We start from the raw sequence: 12170 nt of genomic DNA on the forward strand, positions 1-12170 counted from the left end.
CCCCTCCTAGCGAGGTAGCAGTATTTTCTCTATGCCGCTCACCTGCAAACTACCCAAATCACCACCATGGACACTGAAAAAATGCTGGGGGGCTCCTGAGGGACTCCTGGTTGATTTATTTAAGACATCGTACACATGTTCCGATATTCTTTTTCTCCGTGTCCTAGTGGTGTGACCTATGTACTGCAGTCGACACATGGTGCAAGAAATTACATACACAACATTTGTAGAACTACAATTTATCATTGTTCAGATGTCAATTTGTTTCCCATTAGTATACGATAAAACATTCTTTGTACTAGTAACATATTTACATAAACCGCAGGTTTTTCCACCACATTTGTATGAACCGTTCACTGATAACCAGTTCGATTTATCCATTTTCTTTGATTTATTATTATGACCACTGGGGGATAATAACGCACCCAGTGTGATATTTTTCTTTGAAACAAATTTGACACCTCCCTCCAATATGCGATTCAAAGTTTCATCCGCAGTCAAAACCGGTAGGAATCTTCTCACAATGTGCACTATGTCATAATAATTTTTGCTGAATTTGGTTGAAAAAACTGGTTGCACATTGTGAGAATTTTCCTCCCTGCCCTGTTTTAAATATTGCTCCCTAGTTTTGGAGTGCACTTTTATTTTGAATTTTTCAAGATTTTTTTGGGAGTAACCCCTAGCAACAAATCTCCTGTCTATTTCTTTATACTCCTGCTCTAAATCCGACATTTTTGTACATGTTTTCTACTACGAACCTCGGGTGACAGCTAGTCGCATGCAGGATAGAATTTCCTGCTGAGGGCTTACGAAATAACTTGCAATCAACAGTACTCTTTTCCTTATTTCCCATCAAAATCATATCCAAAAAATGGATTTGTAGTGGATTACTTTGATGTGTAAACCCTAAATTATAGGGATCCTTGTTAATAAATGAAATAAAATTTTCCATTTTTTTCGTCTCCATTTTTCCATATGATCAAAATATCATCTATAAATCTGAGGAAAATTAATATGTTTGGGCTTAAAGGATTTTTTAAATTAAAAATAAACTCCTCCTCCCACCAAAACATATAAATATTCGCCAGGGATGGTGAAAAACGTGAACCCATCGAACAACCTTGTGTCTGTAAATAAAAATCCCGCAAAAAAGTGAAGTAGTTGTTTTTTAACAGAAAAAAAGTTACATCCAACATGTACTGCTGCAAATCATGAGAAAAATCAGAATATTTTTCCATTTGCGTTTTTAATACCAAAATGGCAAGGTAGTGCAGGATGGACGTGTATAACGTACATACGTCACACGTTAACCAGTAATTATCATCCCGCCACTCCATGCCATTCAATACATTAAGCACGTGTTTACTGTCCTGAACAAAACTCGGCGAGGCTTTGGCCAGAAATTGGAGATGTTTATCCAGCCACTCCGAGAGATGTTCAGTGACAGACCCTATGCCCGAAATAATGGGACGAAAGCTTGGTGGCAACTGATTTTTGTGGGATTTGGGTAGTGCATGCAGGAGGGGTGTCCTGGGTGCGTTATTATCCCCCAGTGATCATAATTATAAATCAAAGAAAATGGATAAATCGAACTGGTTATCAGTGAACGGTTCATACAAATGTGGTGGAAAAACCTGCGGTTTATGTAAATATGTTACTAATACAAAGAATGTTTTATCATATACTAATGGGAAACAAACAAATTCACATCAGAACAATGATAAATTGTAGTTCTACAAATGTTGTGTATGTAATTTCTTGCACCATGTGTCGACTGCAGTACATAGGTCACACCACTAGGACACTGAGAAAAAGAATATCGGAACATGTGTACGATGTCTTAAATAAATCAACCAGGAGTCCCTCAGGAGCCTCCCAGCATTTTCTCAGTGTCCATGGTGGTGATTTGGGTAGTTTGCAGGTGAGCGGCATAGAGAAAATACTGCTACCTAGCTAGGAGGGGAGGAGATATAGAAAGAATGTTACAACACAAAGAGATAAAAATGGATTTTTGAGATGGAAACAAGGGTTCCTACTGGATTAAACATAAGAAATGATATAATGTATTTCTATTGAGAATTTACTTGTTGCTCACTTGTTTGGTTGCATTTATAAATATGAATGAAATGGTTTTTTGCATATTTAAATTTTGTACTGATTGCTGACATTATATCCTGTGCCATATGTATTTGGTCTGGATTCATTGTGAGATGTGTTGAGACTGAGTAAGGACAACTAGTCCGAAACATGTCCTCCTAGCATGGCATGATGGATTTTTTAATATTTCTTCAATAAAGGACTTTTATTTTAAATTACTGGAACCGTGCTGGATCAACTTTTTTGGAATTCTGGATGCCAAGGGAGGGGGCTCACTCCAAATGGATCCCTGCATGGTGAGATGATGGTCTCCTTCAGCAGTGAGGTGAGCTGGATACACCCTTGTATATGCTCTTGTTGCAGTTCTATGCGGCCATAGACTCCCTGCTCCCTCTAATTCAAAGCGGTGAACCTGGAATTGTTTTATACATTAAGGTGATATTAAAAACCGCTATAATGGAGAACACCAATATTATTACGGAAATGAATATTGGTCCTGTTGATGATTTTTTTTTACCTCAACAGTAAACAACAGTTGGATAAGGCAGCCAGAATTTTTTCAGGAAAGAAAAATTGCAACCAAATGGTGGAACAGAGTGATTTAAATGGAATTATGTGGGATCTGGAGAAAACCATGGCATCACGTATTAGAACATGGTGGGACACTAAAACCTTACATGCTTACCTTGATGCCGATATGGTACCAAGGGGTTTAAGAATCAAAAAAAGACCCACCACGGAATTCAATGATGCATTTATAAATCAATGGAATACAGTGTTATCTGAATGCTCAAAAAAACTGATTTATTAATTGTTGAGCAGGAACAAACAAAATTAACTGAATTGGATAACAGTCAAAGAACTGGAGAATGTATTATTGAAGTATAAAGAACTGGATTCCTATAATGCTATGAAAGAAAAAATCGATGTGAACCTTAATAAATTGGAGGATTCTAGAACTGCAACCAAAGAAGATAAATTCCAGAGGGATCTCATGGACTATAAGCAGGATAGAATCTACACCTGGCATCATTACCGATGGAATTTCCCCAGATCTATCATGAGGAAAAAAGGAAAAAACAAATGGGGAGAAAATAAAGTAATTTTTTCCTCTACGGAACCTGAAACATCTGATGGCAATACGGACTTATCAGAGACTGAAACAACTATGCCATCCACCTCTGTCCTATCGCCAAAAAACGTTTTTTCAGTTTGAAAAAATTAAGAAAAGAACAAGAAGGGCTGGCAGGAAACACCCTAATAGAACAAAACTACCAGCACGGGTATTACACCAGGAAGCAGAAAACATATCCTCAGTAATCAATTTGTCTGCTACCATTCTTAATATAAATGAAATCAAGGTATTGGAAAAAGGTTTATCCTTTGTGCCTAATACAAAATTTGACTTGCTGGAAACTATATTTGACGTGAACCGGTTTGTAAGGAGATTGACTGTAAAAAAACATTTCTATGATGAAAATGAAAGTGCATTGCCAATCATGTGTCAAGATGATTTAACCCCAATGATTTCCTTTCAGGAACAGATGGCATTACAAAATGTGCGAGATTTGGGAGATAATGATATAACTGATGGGGATATGAAAAATAGATATGCATGCAACAAAGTGCCTAATCCATCTTTCTACCCCACCCAGACTCGTTGTCAACAGATGGAGGACTTCCAAAACCTTGTAGAAAAAGCGTTAACTAAATTAGATAAATCAAATAACACAATGTCCCGTAATTTAACATCAGGGGAAAGGAGGGTATAAAAACCTTAAAAAATAACAACAATATAATAATAAAAAACTCTGACAAGGGGGGATCGATTGTAATTATGGATATGGGGTTATATGAAAAGGAGGTACAGGGGATGCTGAAAGATAGCAATATTTATAAAAAATTATCCCATAACCCCATAAAGGAGATTAAAAAAACATTGGGAGGTTTATTGGAAGAAGGCGTTTCATTGGGTTTGATTAATCAGAAACAGAAGGATTATTTTAACCCTTCACATCCAATGACACCCCTCCTGCATGCACTACCCAAATCCCACAAAAATCAGTTCCCACCAAGCTTTCGTCCCATTATTTCGGGCATAGGGTCTGTCACTGAACATCTCTCGGAGTGGCTGGATAAACATCTCCAATTTCTGGCCAAAGCCTCGCCGAGTTTTGTTCAGGACAGTAAACGTGCTTAATGTATTGAATGGCATGGAGTGGCGGGATGCTAATTGCTGGTTAACGTGTGACGTATGTACGCTATACATGTCCATCCCGCACTACCTTGCCATTTTGGCATTAAAAACGCAAATGGAAAAATATTCTGATTTTTCTCATGATTTGCAGCAGTACATATTGGATGTAACTTTTTTTTCTGTTAAACAATTACTTCACTTTTTTGGGAGATTTTTATTTATAGACACAAGGTTGTTCGATGGGTTCACGTTTTTCACCATCCCTGGCGAATATTTATATGTTTTGGAGGGAGGAGGAGTTTATTTTTAATTTAAAAAATCCTTTAAGCCCAAACATATTAATTTTCCTCAGATTTATAGATGATATTTTGATCATATGGAAAAATGGAGACGAAAAAAATGGAAAATTTTATTTCATTTATTAACAAGGATTCCTATAATTTAGGGTTTACACATCAAAGTAATCCGCTACAAATCCATTTTTTGGATATGATTTTGATGGGAAATAAGGAAAAGAGTACTGTTGATTGCAAGTTATTTCGTAAGCCCTCAGCAGGAAATTCTATCCTGCATGCGACTAGCTGTCACCCGAGGTTCGTAGTAGAAAACATGTACAAAAATGTTGGATTTAGAGCAGGAGTATAAAGAAATAGACAGGAGATTTGTTGCTAGGGGTTACTCCCAAAAAAAATCTTGAAAAATCCAAAATAAAAGTGCACTCTAAAACTAGGGAGCAGTATTTAAAACAGGGCAGGGAGGAAAATTCTCACAATGTGCAACCAGTTTTTTCAACCAAATTCAGCAAGAATTATTATGACATAGTGCACATTGTGAGAAGATTCCTACCGGTTTTGACTGCGGATGAAACTTTGAATCGCATATTGGAGGGAGGTGTCAAATTTGTTTCAAAGAAAAATATCACACTGGGTGCATTATTATCCCCCAGTGATCATAATAATAAGTCAAAGAAAATGGATAAATCGAACTGGTTATCAGTGAACGGTTCATACAAATGTGGTGGAAAAACCTGCGGTTTATGTAAATATGTTACTAGTACAAAGAATGTTTTATCATATACTAATGGGAAACAAATTGACATCTGAACAATGATAAATTGTAGTTCTACAAATGTTGTGTATGAAATTTCTTGCACCATGTGTCGACTGCAGTACATAGGTCACACCACTAGGACACGGAGAAAAAGAATATCGGAACATGTGTACGATGTCTTAAATCAACCAGGAGTCCCTCAGGAGCCTCCCAGCATTTTCTCAGTGTCCATGGTGGTGATTTGGGTAGTTTGCAGGTGAGCGGCATAGAGAAAATACTGCTACCTCGCTAGGAGGGGAGGAGATATAAAAAGAATGTTACAACACAAAGAGATAAAATGGATTTTTGAGATGGAAACAAGGGTTCCTACTGGATTAAACATAAGAAATGATATAATGTATTTCTATTGAGAATTTACTTGTTGCTCACTTGTTTGGTTGCATTTATAAATATGAATGAAATGGATTTTTGCATATTAAAATTTTGTACTGATTGCTGACATCATATCCTGTGCCATATGTTTTTAGTCTGGATTCATTGTGAGATGTGTTGAGACTAAGGACAACTAGTCCGAAACGTGTCGTCCTAGCATGGCATGATGGATTTTTTAATATTTCTTCAATAAAGGACTTTTATTTTAAATTACTGGAACCGTGCTGAATCAACTTTTTTTCAATTCTGGATGCCAAGGGAGCGGGCGAACTCCAAATGGATCTCTGCATGGTGAGATGATGGTCTCCTTAAGTAGTGAAGTGAGCTGGACACACCCTTGTATATGCTCTTTTCGCAAGGCACTGTATGTGCTGTGAACCGGCCTACACTGCCGAATAAAAAGCTCTCCATTAAATTTAATGAAGATTATCTATACCCTTCAGCAATATGGGCATATCTTGCATAAATCTAGGCATTTCTTATAGTATAGCAAATAGCTAAGTACAGGCACCCCTACATTTATCCAGCTTAGTCACACCTCTCAACATGTCTTTGTCTCAATGAGTTCTTGTGAATATTACCCCATCCTATGAAATTTTGGCGGGCCTGAAGATACTAACCCGTTTTTCCTTTTTTAATCTAACTGGAGGGAGGCTGGTGATTTTTATGTATGCTCATGTTCTGTGCACCAGAAACATATTTTTGGTCTATTTTATAGCATGGAAATTGATCTGTGTATGTGTGAGAATATATTGTGCTATATAAACCACAGAAAATTAAACCTGCCAAATTTACCTGTCTTAAAGACTAATTACCTTTATTAGAAACCACCTTTATCCTTTGTAAGATATCTAATCCATCATATAATTAAATGCTTCTGACATGACGCATCTATCAGGGATAAACGGGTCTCCAATGTAAAACTCCCCTTCCCAATCTATACTTAAAATAATGACACAACAACGACTGTATTGCTCGAATGGCCACAGCTTTTATTTAATCATATATATATGTACCCAAAACTCATGGCTCAACATGCCACCCATTGTTAACACATAACCTGTACACATATATATATATATATATATATATATATATATATATATATATATATATATATCCAACACACCTGATAGATCCGTCCTAGAGGCCAACCATCTTTCCTATCCCCCGGCCGTAACCTCCAACCAGCCCAGAGGACCACCTCGGCCGTGACCAACCGACCCGAGGTGTGGGGTAACAACGTTCCATCGTTAATTACCCCTCCCCAGAACCTGCAGGACCTCCGCCCACAAATTCTAAACCAATCCGAAGCCACTCCCCCTGAGTGACTTCATACCAACCAACCGACTGTCGGTACTCCCAACCTCTCTGAACGGACCTATCACACTGCCACAGACCGGCCAAGTGGCACCTTACTTGGCCCGGGCCCTCCACACCCCCATCGCTTGCTCCAAACCATCCCTCAAACCCAACATCCACAAATCCAAACCTATGTCCGTGAGATGGACCCCATCTCGTCTCAGATACTGCTCAGTGGACTCCTCCAGCTCTCTATGTTGCACCACCACACCCCCATTTCACGCCACAAACCTACCAATCGCCCAATTCAATTTGACCCGGGCCCTGTTGATCTGATCAACCGACCTCGCAAAACGCCACCGCGTCCGGGCTATAATATCGGACCAGACAATTCCAATTCCCGGGAAAGCCCTCCACAAATGCAACAAGTCCATCTTAATATCCCTCTTCACATCCCTCGCCGCCCTCACTCCAAGGTCATTTCCTCCCACATGCAGAATTAAAATATCCGGTTCACGATCAATGCGGCTATAATACGCCACCTCAGGACGCACTCTCCCCCAGGTCATGCCCCGAACTCCGAGCCATTTCACACGGGCTTCCAACATCGCCATTCCGAGCTGCCGACCTTCGCGACGAACATCCGCCCGCAACGCTCCCCAATAAACAAAGGAGTGCCCCAGAATCCAAACGAGGCATAGACCTATGAAAATATAAAACCATAAATAACAGACCGAACAAGGAAAAAACACACTCCAAGACCCTAACTCAAGCCATTTAACCCCCCACACCAACCCTCACCTGACCAGGTGTGGTCTAACATACAGGCGAAACCTGGAAGATTCCCATCTCCCAATCGGCCGAATCCAGTCGTCACTCAACCCCCACCGGGCAGCCTCCGTTGCTGCCCCAATCCGGAAGGAGTGAGATCCGTAATCCCTCGGCTCTTCCCCCGCCCGCGCCAAAGCCATCTTCAGCACTGCAATGAACTGAAATCGTGATAACGCAGTTCCATCCACATGCCTAAGGAAAACACCGGGATAACCACCTTGCACCTTCAAAACCTCAGACACCTGCACCACCGGGCATAACTGGTGCCCTGGCAATTCAAACAACACCACAAGGCGACCCTGGCCCATCTGATCCGTTTTAGAAAAACGTAGCCGGCATTCCACTCTGTCCACCCCAAGCATCACGTCCTCCATCAACAGACCACCAATCGCTTGCCTAGCAGGGCTAACCAATTTGCCAATGCGAAAGGCACCAAAAAACGCCAATACGAACGCTACCGAAAACAATGCCCGTTCATAAGTGGACGAATAGAGCTCCCCCAAACACCACACCAAGCGAACCAACAAAGGAAACGATATAGGCCGACTCGTGTCATGTGACCGTACCCCTTTTCGAAAACCCCTCATCGCCTGCCGCACCAAGAAATCCTTTGTCGCATCCCGGACCCCCTGCATTTTAAACAAGAAAGCCAACGCCGCCAACTTGAAACCTATCACCGCGACAGACCGACCTGCTGAAAATTCCCCACTAATCAATGTCAAAACCCCCAAAACCCGACCAGTGTACCCGGGCTCCATAAATTCCGACCTTTCCAACTCCTCTCATGCATGCCACACCGTCTGATAATGGCACCAAGTAGCCTCGGCCATCGATCTCCTAATTCCTTCAAATGCTACACTGACGCCAGGTCCCACAGCCATTCTGGGCACGGTTCTCCATCCTCTTCTGCTCCTGGCACCAGTCTCCTGAACCTGTGAAACTGAAATCGAGATAGCGCGTCAGCCACCTCGTTTTGAACCCCGGGAACATGCCGCGCCACCACACAGATGTTTAGAGCCAAGCAACGTAACACCAGATGCCTCAAATACCCCACTACTGGAGGTGATTTGGCCGACAGTGCATTAATAGAATGCACCACCGCCATGTTATCACAATGCATGCAAACCTTCTTGCCTGCAAATTCCGGGCCCCACAACTCCACTGCCACTATAATGGGAAACAGTTCAAGCAGTGCCAAATTCTTTACCAACCCGGTTTCCATCCACAGCCGTGGCCATTTCCCAATGCACCAACGTGTTTGGAAGATCGCTCCAAAACCCGTCGCTCCTGCAGCGTCCGTAAACAATTCTAGCTGGCTATTCGACAATGCCCTGCTCATCCACAACGTCTTTCCGTTATATTGGTCGAGAAAAGTATCCCACACCAGCAGATCCCCTTTCATCACTTTTGTCACTCTGACAAAATGATAAGGAGCTGACACCGCACTTGCCAATCTCCTATTAAATATCCGCCCCATCGGCATAATACGACAGGCAAAATTAAATTTTCCAAGCACCAACTGCAAGTCCCGCAACTGCACCTTCTTAGACCGATATAACGACCGCACCGACGCCTTCAGATCACGCAGCTTGCCCTCCGACAACCTGCATTCCATAGCCACTGTATCAATTTCGATACCTAAAAAACACAGGGCCGTCACCGGCCCTTCCGTTTTTTCCTTTGCCAATGGAATACCCAGACTCCGTGCTATTCGCTCTAACGTAAATAACAACAAGGAGCAAACCGAGGAGCCCGCCGGTCCAACGCAAAAGAAATCATCCAAATAGTGAATCACTGAATGGACTCCTGCCACGTCCCTGACTACCCATTCCACGAAAGAACTGAACGCCTCAAAATAAGCGCACGAAATGGAACAGCCCATGGGCAGGCAACGATCCACGTAGTATCCCCCATCCCACATGCACCCCAAGAGATGAATACTCTCTGGGTGCACCGGAAGTAAACGAAAAGCTGCTTCCACGTCCGCCTTCGCTATCAGGGCCCCTCGCCCGGCTGCGCGCACTAACTCCAAAGCCTTGTCAAACGATACATAACAGACCGCTGACAACTCAGGTGAGATCCCATCATTTACAGACAAACCGGCCGGATACGATAAATGATGAATGAGCCGAAATTTATTCGGCTCCTTCTTGGGTACCACCCCCAGTGGCGAAATCCTTAAGTTGGAGAACGGCGGGTCCTTGAACGGGCCCGCCATCCTCCCCAACTCCACCTCCTTTTGCAGCTTTTCCCTTACCACCTCCGGATGTTCTGTTGCGGATCTCAAGTTACTCGGGCGAAACACCGGCGCTTCAGATTCGAACGGAATCCGAAAACCCTCCGTAAAACCTTGCAACAACAGCTCCGCCGCCCGCACATCCGGATATCTATTTAAATAGGGAAGCATCACCTCTACCCTCACTGGCGTCCTCCCTTTTACCAGACCCCTCTCCTGCCTTTCCTTTTCCTTTTTTGAAACACCTGGCCAAAGAGTGGGAACCTCCACAACCGGAACACTCGTGTTTAAACCGACATGACGCCCCAAACTTACATTGCCCTTCATTAAATTGCCAACAGGCACCTTTTCTCTGGCCAGCCGGGGACCCGCCACTCGCACCCGGGCTCCCGGCACCTCCACGAAAGGGCTGAGCCGGAGCCGTCATCAATCGCATCCACAGAGAAATATCCTTGTGGTCCCACCGTTTCCGGAACTGCTCGTCATATCTCAGCCACCCTAAACCACCATACACTCTATACGCCTCCCCAATGGAATCCATGTAACCAAAAAGGGCGGAGCAATGCTCCGGCTCCTTTTCCCCAATCATGCTGGCTAAAATCGCAATTGCCTGTAGCCAGTTAGTAAAAGTTCTCGGTATCAGCCTGTACCTCCTCTTCTCCTCATCCTCCTTTTCTTTCTTGGAGTCACTTGGCTTCACTTTGTCCAAGTTAAACTTCTCCAAGGGGAGCAAGGAAAAAAGTTCCACATACTCCCCTTTCCATATCTTCTCCCTCACCTCCTTTTTCAAATGCACCCCTAATGGACTTTCAAAGCACACATAAACTTCACTTCGTGCCCTGTCATCCAACCGCACAACCTCGTCCTCTTTTTCTGCGCCCTTACTCACCACCGCCGCAGCCACTACGCCGTCCGCCTGCCCCACCACAACCGCCGACGCAGCCTCTGGAACTTCAACCTCTCGCACCGGCACCACCGGCGGCCCACCAACTGGGGGGCCCACCCAAGCCCCCGCCGGAGACCCAGGCCCGCTCTGTCCCAACCTCTCCGCCGACAACCCCTGCAACACCCCTAACAGCTGACCCCAAAATTCCGACCCCGGTAACCCCGACTGTCCGACCGTACCTGCGCCCTGCATACCGCCCCCCGCAGAGGAACCCACGCCCCCGCCCCCATTCCCCGCAACATTAAACATATCAGTCGTCCTCTCACCAAGGTGCCTCTGAACCGAATCCGGAGCAGCCGTGCCACGAATGTCCCTCAGCCGATCCATCCGTCCTGCCGCCTCCTCCTGTCCTTCTTACTCTCCAGAATCCGAAACGCCGCTGAGGTCCTCAGGGGGGACCAGCGAGGGGACAGCCTGCACCTGGCGGCCGTCGACCCCCACGGTCACCGCACCCTGCGCCTCCGGGCGTCCCCTGCTGGGCCTTCTCCTCTTGAAACGACGTGGCGTCCTGCCGCCACTCTTCTGTACAGGTCCCACGCCTGCCTGCTGCGCTGTCATCACCACGCTTGAGGATCCTGTGAGTCTCCCACCCTGCCGACTGCAGGGAGGCTGTGCTGCTCCCGCTGCTTGTAGGGAACTCCCCCCAGCCCGATCCTCGCTGGGGGGGACCGTGATCTCTGATCGCCGCGCAGGGCCCTGCGGACTGCAAGACCCTGCCTCCGGACCCCTCATGCTGCCACCCCGATCTGTGCCGCCGCTCCGTTTGCTCCATCTCCCCTGCCGTCTGCAGGGAGTCTCCACCTCTGTCTCCCGATGCCGGGCACCACCCCCAGCCCGCAGGTCACTGGGGGCTGCCGCCGCTCCGGTCCAGGGCCGTGGAGGCCGCAAACCGGAAGTAGGCCTTGCCGAAGATCTGCCCACTTCCGGCCCACGGGATCTTCGGCGAGGATTCCTCCCGGCGGCCGGTGCCTCTCCCAGAGATAAGTAAGGAGGGCTCCGCTGCCCCGGAGGGTCCCCAAAGGGGGCTCCTTGATCTTGTTCTTTTCCCCACGCCGGGGGAGTAGCGCTCCGGCGGTCGC

The sequence above is a fragment of the Anomaloglossus baeobatrachus genome, chromosome 1 (assembly GCF_048569485.1).
Source record: "Anomaloglossus baeobatrachus isolate aAnoBae1 chromosome 1, aAnoBae1.hap1, whole genome shotgun sequence".
Lineage (NCBI taxonomy): Eukaryota > Metazoa > Chordata > Amphibia > Anura > Aromobatidae > Anomaloglossus > Anomaloglossus baeobatrachus.